The 21182-nt window shown below is 36.5% G+C and overlaps 1 protein-coding gene and 1 long non-coding RNA gene across 2 annotated transcripts in view; one reads left to right on the top strand and one right to left on the bottom strand.

The window, feature by feature from the left end:
• The window catches only part of LOC106874285 (calcium-dependent protein kinase C), a 284775-nt gene that overhangs the window by 109019 nt on the left and 154574 nt on the right, over window positions 1-21182 (top strand). The gene's annotated exons all lie outside the window — the stretch shown is intronic.
• Window positions 16-12372, bottom strand: LOC149136520 (uncharacterized). The gene is made up of 2 exons (XR_016241021.1): window positions 12276-12372; window positions 16-116 (listed from the first exon to the last, which is right to left on the bottom strand). It is a non-coding gene; the product is annotated as an uncharacterized LOC149136520 (long non-coding RNA).

Raw genomic sequence — 21182 nt, 5'->3', positions numbered from 1 at the left:
TTTTTTTTTACCTCATTGTTTGTTTGTTAGAAAAAATTTTCTTCTGCTTCTTGACATTGTTATTTTTCTTGAAGACGTGAGAGAATTATATGAATGAGTGATTCTGTCTTTGACATCTAAATAAAGGAGAAGAGAATAGAAAATACTGAGAATTTGCTTGAAAGTCAGAGAGTTCAGTTAGTAGAACATAAAGCATGTGTGATTAATGAGAATATGTGTATTTTGGACTGATTTTACTAATTCTAATCTACCACCTCAACCTCCAGACTGCTCTTAGTACCATATTACTGGCTTATTCAAAGTTCTCCATATTTTGAAATATGCATCATCTACTCATCCATATTACTAAAACACCCTATATATATATATATATATATATTGGGTCATCCCATAAATAATGTGGTTTTTTATACTTCTTTTATTTTTCAAAATTAAGATAAACAAAGTTCTTTTTTAATCTAAAATATATTCTCCTTCATTTTCTACAATACTCTAAAGAATTCATATTTTTTCCATCCAAATGATCTTGAAGACTGCAGAATAAATGATAATCAGATGGGGCAATGTCCAGTGAATATGGTGGGTGGGGCATAGTTTCTCATTCAAACTGCTCCAGCCTTTGGAGTGTCATCCTCGCTGTATATGACCGAGCATTACCCTGATGGAAGAATACCTTTTGTCTTGAAACCAAAGATGGTCATTTTTCTTCTACTGCTAACTTAAGCTGCTCACAGTAGATCTCCTTTGTTATCGTTTGGTTTGGTTTTAAAAGTTCAAAGTGGACTAAACCTTTCATATCCCACCAAACAGATAACAACACCTTACATGGGTGAAGACCTCCTTTAGCTTCAGGTGCCAATGTTTCTCCTTTCTCTACCTACTGTCTTTTGGCATTTTTATAGAGAACTCATTTCTTGTCACCAGTCACTATTCAGTCCAAAAACAGTTCATTCGTGAGACGTGACAGCAAAGAAGAGCACACATTCACTCTCTGCATGCAATTAGACACAGAAAGTTACAGTTACAGAAGTCTGGTGCAGGCTTCTGCTTGGCTGGCTATTGTGAAACCATCCCACCCATACCAGCATAGAATGTGGGTGTTAGACGATGATGATGATGATGATGATTATATATATATATATATATATATATATATATATATCTATATATGTGTGTGTGTGTGTGTGTGTATGTATATATAAAAGATAGATAGATAGATTGGTAGATATTTTAATTGAAATCGTATTACTTGGATGATAAAATGAGATTTCAGAAGATAAATGGTTGTCTTTTGTTATGTTTTAAAAACCAGCCAATAAATAAATAGCCTAATAAGGTAATATGAAGCTCTAAGTAAAATTACTTAATCTGTTAGAAATCAATAGCCAAACCTCCCTTAAATCCTGCTCCCACTTTCATAAGAAGTAAAGACAACATTGAAAAATGGAGACTGAATTCATAAACATACGGGACAGCCATAACTGGAATGCCTTTAATTACTACTCTGCTTAATCATGGATGATAAACAACAACAACAATTACCAATAATTAAAAATGCTGAGTTAATGCACCTGTAGCGTTTTTAATATCCAAAATCTTGATTTTGTTGAAACTTAATTAAAATGCCTAGAGTGTCTATTGTTAGAAATAGAGCTATGAAAGGTTTAAATTTCTTCAAAGCAATTGCTTCTTCTCTGATTACAATCAATATAATGCATCAATCCACCCACTACAGATCCTGTACAAATCCTTTACCTTCACTAGTACTTCATCTTTCCTCCAGAATTTCTTTTTTACTCAGATACATCTGAGTTGTAACAATTTGTTGTTGTTGTTGGCACTCCATCGCTTACGATGTCGAGGGTTCCAGTTGATCCGATCAACGGAACAGCCTGCTTGTGAAATTAACGTGCAAGTGGCTGAGCACTCCACAGACACGTGTACCCTTAAAGTAGTTCTCGGGGATATTCAGCGTGACACAGTGTAACAAGGCTGGCTCTTTGAATTACAGGCACAACAGAAACAGGAAGTAAGAGTGAGAGAAAGTTGTGGTGAAAGAGTACAGCAGGGTTCGCCACCATCCCCTGCCGGAGCCTCGTGGAGCTTTTGGTGTTTTCGCTCAATAAACACTCACAACGCCTGGTCTAGGAATCGAAACCGTGATCCTATGACCGCGAGTCCGCTACCCTAACCAGTGGGCCATTGCACCGCCACTGTAACAATTTAAACCAGACATAATCAGCATTAATCTCAGCTAGTCATTCTAATCTATCTATCCAGGAATATTTCAGAATTCAGGAAGGTTTTACCCTCTTCTTATTTCTCTTTCCTGCTCTCTATCTCACCCAGTTCCTCTCTCCTGTCAGTGCATGATCTCTGACATCATTATGCATTTCCTATCATTTGCTGCTAGTAGCTCAAACACAGAGGATGTAAAAGTCTTCTGTCTTTCTTTTCCCCAGTCAGCTCAACCCTGAAGAAAAGCTCTGTCCAAAACATTGGAAACTCCACTTCCCATAGCAATATTACTTTACTCATCAAAGCAGCAAACAGACACAATCATTAGTATAATCTAAACAACAAATAAAAAAAAAACCCAAAAAACATTAAAATAACACTCAGAGTATCAAAACAAACCCCACAACAAACTCCATATAAAATGTTGCATAATACGATTCCATACCAAAAACCAATGCTGCATTTGTCACAGGAACACAGAGATGTACTTGGTGATGCAGCAAAAAATCACACAAAACTGTTTAAAAAAAAAAAATAATAATAATAATAATAATATTGTTGTTGTTGGCATTCCGTCGCTTACGACGTCGAGGGTTCCAGTTGATCCGATCAACGGAACAGCCTGCTCGTGAAATTAACGTGCAAGTGGTTGAGCACTCCACAGACACGTGTACCCTTAACGTAGTTCTCGGAGATATTCAGCGTGACACAGTGTGACAAAGCTGACCCTTTGAAATACAGGTACAACAGAAACAGGAAGTAAGAGTGAGAGAAAGTTGTGGTGGAAGAGTACAGCAGGGTTCGCCACCATCCCCTGCCAGAGCCTCGTGGAGCTTTAGGTGTTTTCGCTCAATAAACACTCACAACACCCCGTCTGGGAATCAAAACCGCGATCCAATGACTGCCAGTCCGCTGCCCTAACCACTGGGCTGTTGCGCCTCCACTAATTATAATAATGGTAATAGTAGTAGTACTAGTAATAATAATAATAATAATAATAATAATAATAATAATAATAATAATAGTTATAATTTAGGCATAAGTTTAGCAGTTTTGAGTAAAGGGAGTTAGTCAGTACCATCGATCCCGTTACTTGATTTACACCTTATTTTATTGACTGTAGAAGAATGAAAGACAAAGTTGACCTTAGCAGGATTTGCTGTCAGATAATGATAGTAATAATAATAATTTCAAATTTTGCCACAAGGCCAGCAATTTCAGAGAAGGGGCTAAGTCAAATACATCATTCCCCCAGTGCTCAACTGGTACTTATTTCATCAACCCCAGAAGAATGAAAGGCAAAGTCTACCTCAGCGGAATTTGAACTCAGAATGTAGCAATGGGCAAAATATCACTAAGGATTTCATCTAGCGTGCTAGCAATTCTGCCAACTTGCTGCCTTCATATTAATAATAGTAATAATAATAATAATCCTTTCTACTATAGACTCATGGCTTGGAATTTGTGGGGAGGGGACTAGTCAATTACATCAACCCCAGTGTTTCACTGGTACTTAATTTATCAATCCTGAAAAGATGAAAGGCAAAGTCGACCTTGGCAGAATAATAATAATAGTAATAATAATAATGATGATGATGATGATAATGATGATGTCCAATGATAAGAAATTCAAGATGTGACATCCACATAAATCAGAAGATTGGTGTAAGTCACCTGGAACAATTTAGGAAGACTTTGAAGAGATGTGACAATATTTGTCACAAGCAGAGTATCAGAAACAGTTGAGGAACACCACATTGAATGCCTTACAGGGTTTTCTTTATGTGCTCCAAGTTCACTTCTAATTACGGTTAACCTACTGAAGTTTAGGGTTAGCGTTTAGCCTCTGGGTTTCATGAAATAAGTGTTATACTTAAGTGTGGTGTTGTGTTCAAGTGACTGTATTTATGCACACACATCTGTTGCCTTGTTACTGGAAACATATTGATGATAGACTATAATGACTGCAATCCATGGTGTGGCATTATGTATCTATGAATGCATACTCACTATAGATGCGCTCTGAGTAATGATTATCACTTCAGCAGCAATTCACTTATCAAGTAGCTTCTTTAGCAGTTTGATTCTGCCATAAACAGTGGGTAAATTTTCAGATTAAACTGCAAAGGGGATTAATTGTTTTTATAAGTTCAGAAAAAAAAAAATGTCAAAGAAACAGAGAGAGGGGGGGGGGGGACTTTTTCATTACCATCAGTGCCTGCCACACAGATTAGCAGTGCAAATTACTTTACTATTAGGAAATAGCTCAGACTAAGTGGTGTGTGGTGGATGATGTGGTGCAGAATGGGGAAGAACAGTGGTGAAATATTAGATACAAATAAGTGGAACGCTCTGTGTGTGCATGTGTATGATGCACAGGCCAGTCCGCTTTCTTCTTTGGCTCAACAGAGAAGCTGCAGCACTCAGCATCAATAAAGACATGCTGTGTATGTGTGGAAGTACAGTGATTAAGTAAAAGGAGATGAAGCAAAGAGTACTTAACAAGTAGTGTAGCATTGTGCTGCACAACAATAGCCTATAAATAATATAAGAATCATCATCATCGTCGTCATTGTCATCATCACCAGCAGCAGCAGCAGCAACAACAGTTCTATTTACAGCCTGCTATTGTTGTTTTAATTGTTGGATGTAATGGTAGTGATGGCAGTAGTGGCATTACCATCATCATCATCATCATCATCATCATCATCATTGCAACCATACCAAGTGTGCATGCACATGATCGCCGACACCACCACCACCACTGCCCACTATTCTCATCACAAAAACCACCCTTGCCACTATTAACAAACACTCTTGTCACCACCACCACCACCACCACCACCACCACCATCACCACTGTCAATGTTTATTATTGCTAGTAGCTATTTTGTGTGGCATCATTCACCCACCCCATCTCAAACAAACACACACACACACACACACACACACACACTGATCTGCTGTCACTGCCACCACTACAGTGAATAGGCAGAATTCTCTCTGAAGAATAAATCTCACTGAACCAAACAATGGTGAAGAGTCTTTTATGACACTTGATTGGAAGCAGAATGAATAGTTTTATGTTTGATGAAGTCAGTCAATTGGAAAAAACAAGCAGAATTCCACTGCAAAGAGAGATATTTCTTTCACCTAGGTTCGAATTAGATTGAATCTACAATATGTTATCTTTCTTTTTATTGCATTTATTTTCACTTGTTTAGATAAAAAATCTTTTTTTTTTCTTACTGTTTTGTTCATAGCTTCCATTTTTATAAAAGAAGGGGACTTTCATAGTGCAAGGAGCATGAAATAATGCTGATAAAAATAATTATGCTGTGAAAAAAAAGGTGGCATTTGTTAAATGACTAATATTATTCTAATTATTCAGGCAAGTGGAGATAACTCTAGACATGTTTCAGTCTTCTTAGACCTCTACAGCAAAGCATCGATTTCATTGTATTTGCTGAAGTATTGATGACAGACTCACAAAGCAGTTGTACAATATTGTACAGGAGTTGATATATTCCAGAGAGTAAATCATATGGAAATGGCATTTATATGCAAAATCAATAATTAATTAGATATTAGCACATTTAATTCAAATGAAATATATTTATGTGGTAGCAAAAAAAAACAAAAAAACAATATCAAACTAATTTCAATGGATGGCACCCATGCCAACTTCGTCTCCCTCATTGGACACAGAAACTCGGCTTGCGAAGACCTGTTGCCAGTGCTGCTGGACTGGCTCCTGTGAAGGTGGCACGTAAAAGCACCCACTACACTCTCCGAGTGGTTGGCGTTAGGAAGGGCATCCAGCTGTAGAAACTCTGCCAAATCAGATTGGAGCCTGGTGTAGCCACCTGGTTCACCAGTCCTCAGTCAAATCGTCCAACCCATGCTAGCATGGAAAGCGGACGTTAAACGATGATGATGATGATGATGATGATGAATATTCAGGCTAACATTATTTTTGTAGCCAACATTATTTTTGTGCCTTAGTCTACTTTCAGTGCTTCTAAAAAAAGTAATTTAAAAAAAATAAAGAGGCACTAGAAAGAAACAAAAATCTATACCAGCCAACTTAAGTGAGAAGAGTTCAAGCAAAGTGACTGAATCTGTATGCAGTTCCATAACCTAGTAGCAATAGTAGACAAACCTTCTTCAAATTACACCCTACTCTTAAAAAGGAAGGATACATTGAATATTATAGTCTTAGATAAACTACCCGAAGGAAAAAAAAAAAGGATTGTTGCAGATGGAACTTGTATTGTTTCAAGACTAACTCACTAGACAGAATGTCTTTATGTTCTGTGTTCAAATTCTGCCAAGGTTGACTTTGACTTTCATCATTACAAGGTTAGTAAACTAAGTACCTATCAGGTACTGAGGTTAATGTAATCAACTGGCCCCTCCACCAAAATTTCAGACCTGGTGCCTTTGGAAGACAGGACCATTACAAGACTAACTCATAGCCTTTATAACAGTACTACAACAACACTAACCTACACCACTGAAGCTACTAGACTGAGCTAACTCAATTGAGACAATTAGATAATAATGGTCTTATGAATAAATTATGAAGAAAAAAAAATAAAGCAGAAAAAAATACTAGTTATTTTTGAAGGGAGCATGTCAGCCTAAATCATTTACTCCAGTACTTGACTGGTACTTTATTTTATTGACCTAAAAGGATAAAAGATATAATTGACTATGGTGGGATTTGAACTCAGAATGTAAAGATCCAAAAGAAATGCCACAAAGTATTTTATCCAACACTTTCATTCTGCTATAAAACAATTTCATTTTGAGAACCTAACAGTTTATATGTTGAAGCCTGCTGTGTGCAGATATCATTATTCTTTAGCCCCTTGTGAGTAGTCCTGATTAAGTAGGCTCAGTGTGGGTTAACCATTTAGTATTTAAACCAGCCATTTTCAGCTCAAATATTCTACCTGTTTTATGTTCAAACTGATCAGATCCAGCCTCTTGCACCTACCTTACAATGTCATTCTTAAAATAAACAATCATGTCACTGAAATTTAGAAGTTGTGAGATAATGCATAATTTATTCAAAACAATGTGAACAAATAAACATTATATTTGACAGACTAATCTGAACACTAAAGGGTTAGATGTATCTAAGGCTACATTATTTAAAATACCCTCTCTTTTTAAAGACAGTAGGGTGTGATTTGAGGAGATTTAACTTCTATTTCTAGCAGGTTGAGCAACTAAACTGAGGCTCACTCTTTGATTTGTGATAGTTGTCATTGTCATTAAACCACAAGTCAAAACTGATCAAATCAGAAGTAAGGAAATGATAAAATGATAGGAAGTAGTGAGGTTCCTGTAATTTTAGGAATATATATGACTACATTATCTAGTGTGTCCTTATTTAAGATGGTAAGAAGTGATTTAATCCTTTAGCATTTAAACCAGCCATATCCAGCCTAAATATTCCACTTGTCTGAGTGACTGTGTAGTGGTTCCTTCTTTGGTTCATGATATATATCATTATTTGTTTGTGTAACAAAACTATAGATATAATTGTTTGACAACAATCACTATTCTGTTACCTTGTTGTAGCCCATATAATTAGCTGACAAAATCTATTGACTGTCACATAAAAAAAAAAAACAGAAAAATGAATAAAGAGGCAATAATGAATTATATTTAGTAGGCTAACTCTTGCTTTTTAAAATTATATGCTCTCTCTCTCTCTCTCTCTCTCTCTCTCTCTCACTCACACACACACACACACACACACATATATAAACATACATGCATATGTGTGTGTCAGTGTGTGAAATATATGTGCACGTGGATGTGTGTCTATGTATATCTGTATAAATTATGTTGTTTTTCTATAGCAGCATAGGTTGGAAGGATTGTCACAGCTTGAGTCTGTTTTCAGATCAGGAATTGTTACCTTTCTAATTGAGTTAGGGAGCTATGTCTTGTTTGTATGTTTCATTTTGCCCTGGTTTTTATGGCTGGATATTCTTCCTGTCATCTACAACTTTATGGGGTATACTGGGTACAATTCTTTATAGCACCAGCACGAGAAAGATTGTCAAGTCCCCAACAAGACAAGACAAGGTTAAAGATTCCTTTCAGCCCTTCACTCTCTTTGTTCATAGAGATTGTACTGGGTGCATATTATCAGGATACCAGCACAAAGGGAGTTAGTTGTCTTGTATAGTGTGAGAATAAAGAGTCTTCATTGCTCTAAGGCATGCATGTCCACTCTAGGTAACTTTGTGAAGAAGAATAGGTGAGAGGGAAATGATAGATGTAACAAGTGTAATTGACAAGTATGACAGTAGAACAAGAATGATCCGGTGTGGACAAGTATGATGGGAGAGACGGGGTATTTTAAGTGAGAGGTGAACAATAGTCAATGTGACAGATGACAATATCAAAGTGGCCTGAGGAGGAGGGAGTAATGACTAATGATTTGCAATAGACAAAGGGTGATGGTAGAGTGCATTGGACATGGATAGGTCTTATGAAAATCCTTAGGCATAGGTTGCATGATGGGTGGAAGACCTTGAGTGATAGGGAGATGAGTTTTAGGAGATACATGGCAGGGAGCTGAGGCATTTTATATATATATAGTAGAATGAGAAATAGAAAGCCCTTGGTACAGTATTTGTTGTTGGCACTCCATCGCTTACGATGTCGAGGGTTCCAGTTGATCTGATCAACGGAACAGCCTGCTCATGAAATTAATGTGCAAGTGGCTGAGCACTGCACAGACACGTGTACCCTTAATGTAGTTCTTGGGGATATTTAGCGTGACACAGTGTGACAAGGCTGACCCTTTGAATTACAGGCACAACAGAAACAGGAAGTAAGAGTGAGAGAAAGTTGTGGTGAAAGAGTACAGCAGGGTTCGCCACCATCCCTTGCCGGAGCCTCGTGGAGCTTTTACGTGTTTTCGCTCAATAAACACTCACAACGCCCGGTCTGGGAATCAAAACCGCGATCCTATGACTGAGAGTCCGCTGCCCTAACCACTGGGCCATTGCGCCTCCACGGTACAGTATTTTATATTAGAAAAAAAAATGAATAGAAATGGCTTTTCTGATAATCTTTCCACTTTAATAAGTAGATATAAATCATCATCATCATCATCATTATCATTTAACATTTGTCTTCCACACTGGCGTGGGTTGAACAGTTTGACAAGAGCTGGTTAGCCAGAGAACTACACCAATCTCCACTATCTGCTTTGGCATGGTATTTACGGTTGCATGGATTGTCTTTACAGAATGGACTGGGTGCCTTTTATGTGACACCAGCTCTAGTGGGGTCTGTATATATTATAATAATGAAATCAAACCAAAAAATGATAATTTGAAAGAGAATTTTGAAAATTCTGATAATGTGCATCTCTTCTAAGCATAACCCATATCATCATCATCATCATCATCATCATCGTTTAACGTCCGCTTTCCATGCTAGCATGGGTTGGACGATTTGTCTGAGGACTGGTGAAACCGGATGGCAACACCAGGCTCCAGTCTAATTTGGCAGAGTTTCTACAGCTGGATGCCCTTCCTAACACCAACCACTCAGAGAGTGTAGTGGGTGCTTTTACGTGTCACCCGCAGGAAAACGGCCACGCTCGAAATGGTGTCTTTTATGTGCCACCCGCACAAGCCAGTCCAGGGGCACTGGCAACGATCTCGCTCGAAAATCCTACGGGAGCTAGTCAGGCGGTACTGGCAACGGCCACGCTCAAAATGGTGCATCTCATGTGCCACCCGCACAAGAACCAGTCCAGGGGCACTGGCAACGATCTTACTTGGCTTGCCGGGTCTTCTCACGCACAGCACATTTCCAAAGGTCTCGGTCAGTAGTCATCGCCTCGGTGAGGCCCAATGTACGAAGGTCTTGCCTCACCACCTCAGCCCAGGTCTTCCTGGGCCTACCTCTTCCACGGGTTCCCTCAACTGTTAGGGTGTGGCACTTTTTCACGCAGCTATCCTCATCCATTCTCACCACATGTCCATACCAGCGCAATCGTCTCTCTTGCACACCACAACTGATGCTTCTAATGTTCAGCTTTTCTCTCAAGATACTTACACTCTGACGGGTATTCACATTGACATTACACATCCAACGGAGCATACTGGCTTCATTCCTTGCAAGCTTACGTATGTCCTCAGCAGTTACAGCCCATGTTTCACTGCCATGTAGCATGGCTGTTCGTACGCATGCGTCATACAGTCTGCCTTTTACTCTGAGTGAGAGTCCCTTTGTCGCCAGCAGGGGTAAGAGCTCTCTAAACTTTGCCCAGGCTATTCTTATTCTAGCAGCTACACTTTCAGCGCACCCACCCCCAGTACTAACTTGGTCGCCCAGATAGCGGAAGCTATCGACTACCTCTAGTTTTTCACCCTGGAATGAGATAGAAGTTGTTTCCTGTTTGTTTACAGTCTTTATTGCACCTGAACATCTGCCACAAACAAAAACTAACTTGCTAGTTAACCTGCCTTTGATGTTGCTGCACCTCTTATGTGTCCATAGCTTGCACCGGGTACATCTTATAGAGTTACTACCTACTCCTTTTCTACATACTGAGCAGGGCCATCTACCTGAAGGGGTTTGTGTTTTATCTACCTTCCTACTTATTAGGATTTTGGTTTTAGCTTGGTTGACTCTAAGGCCCTTCAATTCTAGACCTTGCTTCCACACCTGAAACTTCATGTCCAATACATACCAGCAAAGTCCAATCCATGCCAGCATGGGAAAAAGGGTGTTAAATGATATGTATATCCTAACAAATGCATAAAAGTGTGAATGTATTTATACATACATATATGTAATTGTGTGTACGCATAAGTATGTATATACATAGATATATATTCTTAGTAAAACAGTCTGTTTGCCCTGTCTATTCCAAATAGACTTTTCTCTCAAGTCTGTCTCTCGTTACATAACATTTTCTGTAATGAAAATTATATTTTAGTTGAGTGAAGTGTCTTGCTCAAGGAGAAAAATTTATGTGTAATTGGCCAGGTCAGACTCATAGGCCAACAATCTGAATCAGGATTTTAAAAATATAGTAAAGCTGTGAATTAATTGCTACAATGCTTAGCTAAATTATATGATATACCTTTATGTTAAAAATATTTACATTTATCCATAATTTGAATTATTGCATTATTTCTCCTCAAAATATTAGACTGATGCAGAGCATTTTGCTATGCTAGAGATTTGTTGCTCTGGTTTTAAGTGCATTATCTAGCAGAGATATAAAACAATGTGATTAATATACCAGAAACAAATTGTAGTGTGTCTAGTATTGAGCTTGTTACAACTTTTCTCTCTTTTATAATATCTAATAATTACATAGCAGAAATCTTTCATATTGTCTTTCTGGAATCTTAGACAGTTGTGAATGATCTTCACTTGGTGGTGGATAATAGCATGTGTGGTGAGTTTAAGGTGAGGTGACCAGTTACTTAATCACCATCACTCAATACTAGCAATCAGACTCAAGACCAGAGGAAACGATTTGGGAGACTTTAGTCTGAGGAAGAATGCTAGAGAAGTTTCCAATTGTACTGTCTTTACTTAGGTCAGTTTTGAACTTGGCATTCTTATTGACATGCTGTACAGTACACAGCTGCTTACAAACTGCTGATTCTACCCATGTGGGAGTGGAAAGTATGATTGATAGAATATAAGGTATGATCTTTTAGTTAGTCATCCAGCACACTATCTTCTCAACCTAATGTAACTCTACAAAGTGGTAAAACTCCAATCTTCTTTGAACAAGTAATAAAATTAGTTAAAATTTTCAAATTTAAACCTAGGACCTTGCCAACAAGAAGAATTCCTAAACCTTGGACTATCACCTGTTGGTCAACAAAGTTTCATTTTGTGAAGTAGGAATAATTTGTAGGTTTCTCGAGAGTTCAGTTTTGTTTGAAATCAATGTGCATAGTTCATCATAGTTCTTTAAATTAAGAAAAAAAATTTCATTGAGAAAAGATGGAATGATGCCTCCTGTTACTTACCTAGTTTCAACATTTCTTTCTTACAACATGTGGTTTGCTTTTGTCATGACTTCAGGTCATTGTTGGGAAGGTATTTGATCTCAAAATTGTTAATCTATCTAACATGGCTATCTATCATGCCCCAGTTATCACAATTGTACCCAGCTATATTAAAGCTTAAGTGCTGTTGAACTTTCTCAATACGTATGGTTCAATAGTAACTAACTAATGACCCAAATATCTGCTGTGTTTATCCACTATTCAACTATGTTAACACCTGCAACATATGGAAATTTAAACCTGAGTAAAATTCTGAGAATTTGACTACTCTCTTTGCAGAGATACAATAATATGAATAAAATAGATAACTGAATAAGTAGCCAGTATATCTCAGTAAATAGTTGTCTTTATTAATGAATTAGAAATATCTAAATAGATAAAACTGTCTCATCAATCATATTATCTACAATAAGATATATAGAATGTTGAAAAAGTTTAGAACAGAGTTATAGTACTTATTCATATCTCTCACCCACCAAACTTATATAATGAATTTATCAAGTCTACTTTATCTGATTAGACACTTCCTTAAAGGGTGGAAGCATTAAGCAGACAACAGACAATTATTGAATTGAAAAGAAATGTGTGTGAGACCTGATTTTCACTATATTTTCCAACTGCTCAGAGAGGGTGATAATGTTGAAAATACTGCCCTTCCAAAACTGAATGTAATGATAGATAGGTAAACAAACTGCCAAGTAAAAACGTGTACAAACATTAATCTAGCTTGGATAACTTTTCAACACCTTATGGACTTTGCTACTAAAGACCACATCTCTTTAGATTAAAGCATTTGGACAACTTGGAGGTTTTGGAACTAAAAATGATTTTTCTATAATAGACATCATCAAAATTTCCTTTAGCCATTTAAAAATGTTACCATTATGCAAGTTTTCACCATTCAGATTGTAACCTGCAACAGTTAGTTTGAGCTTCACAGGATGAAATTTCCTCATCCATCCCATTTTTTAAAAAATTTTGTTTTCCTTAGAGAAAACAAAAGATTGACTAAGTATTTGTTGCTAACATTAAAGTAAAGATAGAGGTTAGTGTATTATGTTGGAGTATCATTGTTAGAAGAATTGCTCTTTATAGATTATGATCTGTATTATTTATTGCTCATAGATGTTGTCACCGAGAGAGGGTTATGGCTCAGTAGAGAGTGTGTGGTGTTGATGAGTGAATATACAAACATAAAATTTCACTTGTTAAAGTTATCTCTACAGATTTTCTATAGAAATCATAGCCAGCACTGATTTTGTTATAATGTTTCTTATATTGACTTAAAAACATGTTTAATATACTTTGTAGTATATTATGGTTGCATAACAAAATACACTGTCCCTAGAGGTCATTAATATTTAAAACATGAAACTGAAAATCAAAAAAAAAAAACTGGTTTGCTGGACAATCTATTTTAGTGCTTTGTATTTTATCAACATTCTCACTTGTTTAAAAAAGGAAGAAGACAGAGATCAAACAAATCGGTTTGCAACTTAATAAACAAATTAAACATTTGATATGTTGATCCCTTTTATAACTATAAATCTGTTGATATGTTGTGTAGAGAAATTAATTCTTATTAGTCTGTTTACATAGAAGTATGCTCCATGAATTGGCTTACATATGATATATATATAAATATTGTTGCCAACCTGTGTCATGCATATGTAACCTGAGATTGGTATTTTTATAAACACACTAATTTTTTTCTTTTCATGTTTACAGTATCAGGTTACAATCTTATAGCTTTTCAGATGAAAACAATTTACATTCTTTTTTATTATTTCTCACCAAAACTGAAAAATCAAACTATACCAGCTCTATTATTATATATTTGTTGGAGTTTCTTACTGCAGTTTTTGTGTTTTTCAAGTTAAAAATAAAACTATTTTTAGTTTTGTTTACTGTTGTTCTAAGTTCAGGATTAAACTCTTTTGAAGCATGCATCTTACACCTTTTTGGCTTTTATTATAATTGAATGTCTTTGTTTCTTGAAAGCTTTCTTCTTGGCTTTCTCATTGTTTGGCATTCTTGGCATATGTGTAGCCACATTTTCACCTTATTCTACATGTTATCTTTCTGTGCCTGCCATTATTACTATCTTCCCTGAACCAGCCCCAAACTGAAGTTATTTACCAGCCAACTGAGTTGGTGTCAGTGTGTTAGGAGGATGCCTTCTTACCAGTCTAAACATCATCTGACAAGCTGGTCTAAACCAGAAACACATTAATTAGTTTTGCAACAACTGTTATCTCAGATCATACTTGTTTTAGTCATCTTCTGAGTATTAACAATCTTTTCACTAAGACCTACTGCATACTACTATTTTAACCACTCTTCAGTTAACCTATCCAGCCACCAAAAACTTAGATGTCTTTGTTTAATTGAGTGCATCTTACAAAATTATTGACTCAAGGAAGTTCAAATTTTTATCAATAATTTCAAAGTAAAATTATTTTTCTATTTTTTTTAGTTGTTTTAGTAAGTTATTTGAATATATGTTAATTGTTGTATGATGTGTCAAGCAAAATCAGTGTATGACATATGGCATAGACTCTACAGAAAATACAAAGCATATAATTAATTACTATGTAATGTGTTTGAAAACTTATACCCATATAACTAAAAAATATTCCCTGAAGATATTGGTGGCTAAAATCATTTATATAACAGCATGTAAAAAAAAAAGATTCCATAACTTGGAAAATGGTAAGGTTGATTGATGGACAGCACATCTGCCTGTAAAATATTACCTCAAATATACATTCGACCTATGCCAACATAGAAAAAAAGGACGCAATGCAAATGAATCAATTGTTAATAGTATTAGAAAATAATCAAATACTGACAACATATTTTGAGAAAAAGTTCCTTTTGTGTGTTTGTTTTTCCTATTGACTTTGAAGCAAGATTATTGTGCATAGCCCTACAAATTACCATTCTGGTTTTAGATTTCAAATTAACCATAACATTATGATTCCTTAAGTATTCATTGCGACAATGTCTTTATACATACCATGTTCTAATGTCCATAGCCATTGCTTCTATTATCTACTACTTGCTAACAGTTGATTCTGGTATTTATGAAACTGTGTAAAGCCTGGGGGGACTGTATCTTAACAGAATAACATTGACTTCTTTGTATGTGTTAACAGCAGGTCATAGCTGATTCACTTCATTCTTTTGATATTAATTTAAATGCAAAACTGTCTGATTGTGTAGCTTATTTATCTTTGCAACAATCTGGCCATTTTTTACATAACAAGATCACAATTGTTAGTTTAAGCAACTGCCATACTTGACTGGTATATATTTTACTGAGCATCTGTTGGATGAATCACAAAGTTGACCTTCGTGGGATTTGCAAGGCATTTTGTTTGGAACTCCTATCTTTTTACTCCTTCCTATCTTCCACCACAGTATTGGTTTCATATAATATTTTTCAGATTAGTTATAAAGTGTAACCAGAAAACTAATAACCTGTTTAATGGCTTGGCATACTGTTTCTGTTATGGTTAGATAATGTGCCCTTTGGTTCTTGGTCTTGCCATTAATATCAGCTTGGTGATGCTTCATGGGCCTGGGAAATATGGAGAAACTTTAATTTCCAGCAAATGAATGCATATGCTTAATAGACACTCACACACACACACACACACACACACACACACACACACACACACACACACACACACACACACATGCAACCATCTATCACTGTTATTGCAAACCACCACTACTTTCATTTTTGCTCCATATCTTCTCTTTTCCTACTTCTCTCTTTCTCTCTCTCTCTCTCTCTCTCTCTCTCTCTCTCTCTCTCTCTCTCTCTCTCTCTCTCTCTCTCTCTCTCTCTCTCTCTGTGATGCCACCTTACCTTTTTCTCTCTTCCCATCACACCACTGTTTCTTCTATAACATCTCTCCTGTTTTAATCATATTGGCTCCATCAGTTTTAATTAAATTTAAATTAAAAAGAAAGAAACCTTCAATTAAACACTCTCCTGCAGCTCTAAACTGATATGAACTTTGACTTCTTGAAATTAGAGCCAGTAAATCTGCCATGGTATATTAGATGACACTTTAGAAAAGAAACAAAAAAATTATCTGGAAAATAAATAGCAATAGCAACATCAACAAAAAACATTTGCTCTGCTGTATTTCAGTACATGTTAAGTATCAATTAATAATATTATTTTGCTATGGTATATGGAATGAAATTCAAGACATAACAGTTGACTGAGAAACTATGGAACGAATCCACAGACATAATTCATGATAGATATGTTTATTTGTGGGACAGTTGACTAATAAACTATGCAATAAAATTAAAGACGTAATCTATTACAGACACATTTATATTATCAATATTATTCATAAGATAATTGCCTAAGAAATATTTTAATTAAGTGTAGTATATTATTGATATATACTTTTAGAATCTATAGCCCTCCAGAGCAGCTACTATTCTTTGTTCTCTGGGAATGTTGGTTCAAGCCCAGCAAGGATTTAGTACATCATATTCAGATTTATTATAGCATTACTAATGCAAGCATATGCTAAAGAAATATAAGAGATACATAATCTTTGATTTCATTCCATAGTTAAGATTGTTTAAAGTGTTTTGTCGTATATATTTAACAATAGAAAGATGCAAAAAAAAAACAAATTAGTATTTTCTCATGGACAATGTTGCAGAGTCTTTTGTTAGAGCTAATACAGTCATTCATTATTTAAAGACAAACGCAACAGCTAACAATCCTCAAGGTTTAAAGAGGTAACAAGCAAGTCTTTATGAAACAACTGTATATGCAAAGAATATGATTTTCAAAGATGGTCTATCCAAATACCACATCTACAGTCTTTGTGGACTTCACACCTTCTCAAGAATTAAATTAAATTTAAAACAATAATTGTTCTCTATAAATGTCCAACAGGCTTCTGATTTTCAAAATAACCATGGAATTTCTATGGTTATTGTTACTTAATTATTCTGAAATTTGTGTTTAGATTTGAAATAATGGTGATTTTATACAATACACTGAAGCGCAAAAGAAATGCATGACATGTGTGACTGTGAAATATGTTTTAATTTCCTTATGTCAGAGATAAATTTTGATAAATCTGATAATGTCAATTTCTTGGATGCACTTTGACTACAGTCTATGGGTCATTGTCATGTGTTCTGTTAGCAGGCAGATCCAACACATCGAGATTGTAGGATGTGAGACATGTTCAATACTATGTATGCCCTCCCTGGGTGTCCAAAACGGCCATACACCATCAGTACATGGAGTGCATGAAGTGGTTCACAAAAGCTATTGGTACTTGTGCCCACAGGCTGAGGAAAACTGCCTCCAGTTCCACACAAGTTGTCAGCCTTGGGACCACCTGGTTCAGCTGTCTCTACATTTCATCCCACAGGTGTTCATTTGAGGTCAAATCTGGGCTTGGAGCCAGCCATGGCATGGTTCTGATGTTGTACTGATGCAGGAAGTCCATGGTGAACCTGACCGTGTGGGAGGGAGCATTGTCATGCTGGAACACATGGCTCTGGTGATGTGCAAAGAAGGGCATGATGTGAGGTCTTAGGATCTGGTCAACATAGCGCTGCACTGTGATGCCATTCCCTCTGCTCACACCAACATTTTGGAACACATGGGGCCCAGTTCTTAGATTCAGGCTTATAACATCCCAAACCATGATGATTTAGCCATCCCACGCGTCTCTCTCCATGACACATGCATCTCTGCAGCGTTCATCCCTCCTATGCCACACCCTCACTCTACCATCCGAGGTGAAAACACAGTACTGGCTCTCATCAGAGAAGGCTATCGACCTCCATTGTTGATGCTGCCAATGTTGGTGCTGTATAGCCCACTGTAGTTGTGCCTGGCGGGTGGTGTGGACAGGCCCTCGAGCAGGATAACGGCAATGCAGGTTGTTGGCGGCCAGTCAATGTTGTACCATGTCGTTACTGATGGGTCGCTGTCCAGTTCCAATAGTCCTGTGAGCTGTCACACCGCTCAGTCTGAAGCAACCATGGAGGTGTTGCAGGTGGGTGAAGCAGTCCTGCCTGGGCGTGGTCACTCAGGGGTGCCCTCTGTGGGCACAGTCTGCAGTGCTGTTGGTGTTGTATCGCTGTCGCAGGCAATAGATGGTGCTGACATGAACATTGTAAGCTTTTGCAACAACCTGGGCACACTGCCCTGCTTGCAATTGGCCAATTGCTTGTTCGCTCTGCATTGCTGCCAATCAGGTTATACCTGATGCATCAAAATTATGAATGCCAGGAACGCAGTTCAAGTTGATTTTTATACCCATAACCTCCACAAGATGCACATGCATTTCAGTTTTCATGACATTTTGGCATCTCATTTCAGGGTAAGTTGAAAGGTTACCTGCAATTTGGATCTCAGCCATGAACCAGCATGTCATGGAATATTTACACTTACATCCCTGAAATAAATTTTCAGAATTTACCATATAAAAATGACAGTGTAGATATTGCAAAGACATAGAAATTGTAACATTTAACTATGTTGTCTCATTACAGTGGGCATCATTTAGAATCTGGGAACTGTAGGGCTTAAATTATGGTTAAGTGAATACCAATCTGACTGTAGAATTCTCTTTCACTTCATATTTCTCTAAAAGATTTTCTTGTCTCACTTTTGTTATCTATGGCTCTGACCAAAATACTTTCTTCCAGTTATCTTGTTTTTTTTTTTGTTTTGTTTTTTTATCTTGCTGTTTTTTTTAATTTTCAGGCTGGCTCTAATTGAGCTTGCTTTTGAACAAAGGCAATCCAGCAACAATAGTCCCATTTCTTCATAAATTTATGATTACATTGTCCAGTGTGTTCTTTGTTTTTTACTATCATCATCATCATCATTTAACGAGGCTATGTGCCCTTCTTATCACCAGATGCCCTTCCTGTTGCCAACCTCTACTGTTTCTAGGCAAGGTAATCTGGCTACTATTTAGAGCAGGTCATTTGAACATACAGAAGCTCTTTTGTTGGGTCAAGGGACATCAGGTTGTAAGATAACAGATGAGAAATCTTTATTTATTCACTTTTTAGAATAGATGTTCGGGTTCTTGATAAAACTAGTAGTTAGACCAGTGGAAGAGGTTTTTTTGTATTTGTTTAAGGATAAAGAAACCAATACTAAGTCCTGTCTAAGAAGCTAGTTCATTATTCAATCATACTAACTATGCCAAGTAATACCAAACAGTATAACTAGGTATAGCTAGTATGGTTAATGTTCAGTTTCTGTTTTCTAATAACAAACATTTCCCTAGGTATATATGTATAAATGTATTTGTATACATGCAGTTGTCAGTATATATGTTCATCTGTATATGTGAGAGTGTGTATGTCTGTGAGAGACAGAAAGAAAGAGAGAGAGAGAGATGGGTATAGATTTCACAGAGGCAAGCAAGAAATCGTAGAGAGACATGAGAATATGTACACTGTATACATGTCATTACTATTTGAATGGAATGCATAGACATTGAAGCGGAAGTAAGGAAATGCATAAAAGAAGTACACAAACTCTATTATTTGAATCTAATCAGTTGGTAGGAAAGCTTCCATATTGAGTGACACTAGTTAGTTGTTATACAAAGTCTTATTCTGTAGAAACTTCTGATAGTATAAACACCAAATAGTTTGCATTCACACTTTATAAGCATTAAAATATATTCCAGTATCTAGTTATAAAATCACTCACCACACATACACTCATTCTGTTATAGTGGGTGTTCTTAGATTCTCTTCAGTAGCTCGATCAGGAAAGGAAGAGCAGTTACTTGATGTTTTAAGGCTTGTAAAATGAATATGGTTGATGCAAGGCCTGTAGAGAAAACATGAGTTGGAAAGGAAAATTTTATTGCAAGTGTTTGTGATTTCGATAACCAAGTAGTGACTATAAATCAGGTAGTGTAATCAAACAATTGCTAGTGATAAGGACACCATATCTAAGTATTGTTGAACTTATCTTAAACAGCTGTTTTTTTTTGCTGTTGTTAGCCCCCAGTTAGTCCTGATTGGGAAGTTATATGATCAATGTACACTAACTGTGACCATCTCATCTTTTTATTTATTTGTATTTGCTTTTTGCTGGTTTCAGCCAAACACTGTGGTCAACTGGGACTCTGCCTTTAAAAACTAAAGGTTTTACTTCCTGCACATAGGTTTCTCAAGTTGTTACTTGTCAAACTATACTAGGCTTGAAGTTGCTTACCTTCAGTGATGGGATTAGAACCAGTGTTTGTAATTAATAATACACCTTGGACTGTATTCAATGTGTCCTTCCTTTTCCGTTTATGGTGTCAGGATATGCTTTAAGGAAGCTTTGGTTGTTATTTCTTGCAAGTTGAGTAATCATGTAGAGCAGAGATTCTCAACCAGGGTCTATATGGCCTTTGTGAGTTCATATAAGATTTTGTTACTAAAATTCATGTGCAATAAATTGCTTATACTACTACAATACACAAAATATTTTTATTTTTTTCTACACATTTCCTAATAATATTTAATTACATAAATACAGTAGGATCCTTTTTATATACATTGAATAGCTGTGGAGGCCCAGTAGAGTAAAATAGGAATCATAGGGATCCATAAGCAAAAAATGGTTGAGAAACGCTGATGTAGAGGTTCCCTCTATTGTATGTCTTACAACTGTTACTATGTATGGCAGGAACAATGCCGTCTAACAAGTCAATTGTCAAGTTGCCTAACTGTTTTCTTTTTCAAGGATAACCAGACATGTTTTCTACTTGAGATCTAAGATGATATGTATTTTAGCTATACATTTACAAAAAAGACTTCTCCCTGCTTCATCTGTCTTCTTTGTCT

This window comes from Octopus bimaculoides, chromosome 3 (assembly GCF_046866305.1).
Source record: "Octopus bimaculoides isolate indiv1 chromosome 3, ASM4686630v1, whole genome shotgun sequence".
In the NCBI taxonomy this organism is placed as follows: Eukaryota; Metazoa; Mollusca; class Cephalopoda; order Octopoda; family Octopodidae; genus Octopus; species Octopus bimaculoides.
The sequence above is the reverse complement of the archived record's forward strand: the minus strand, read 5'-3'. Positions and strand labels throughout refer to the sequence as shown.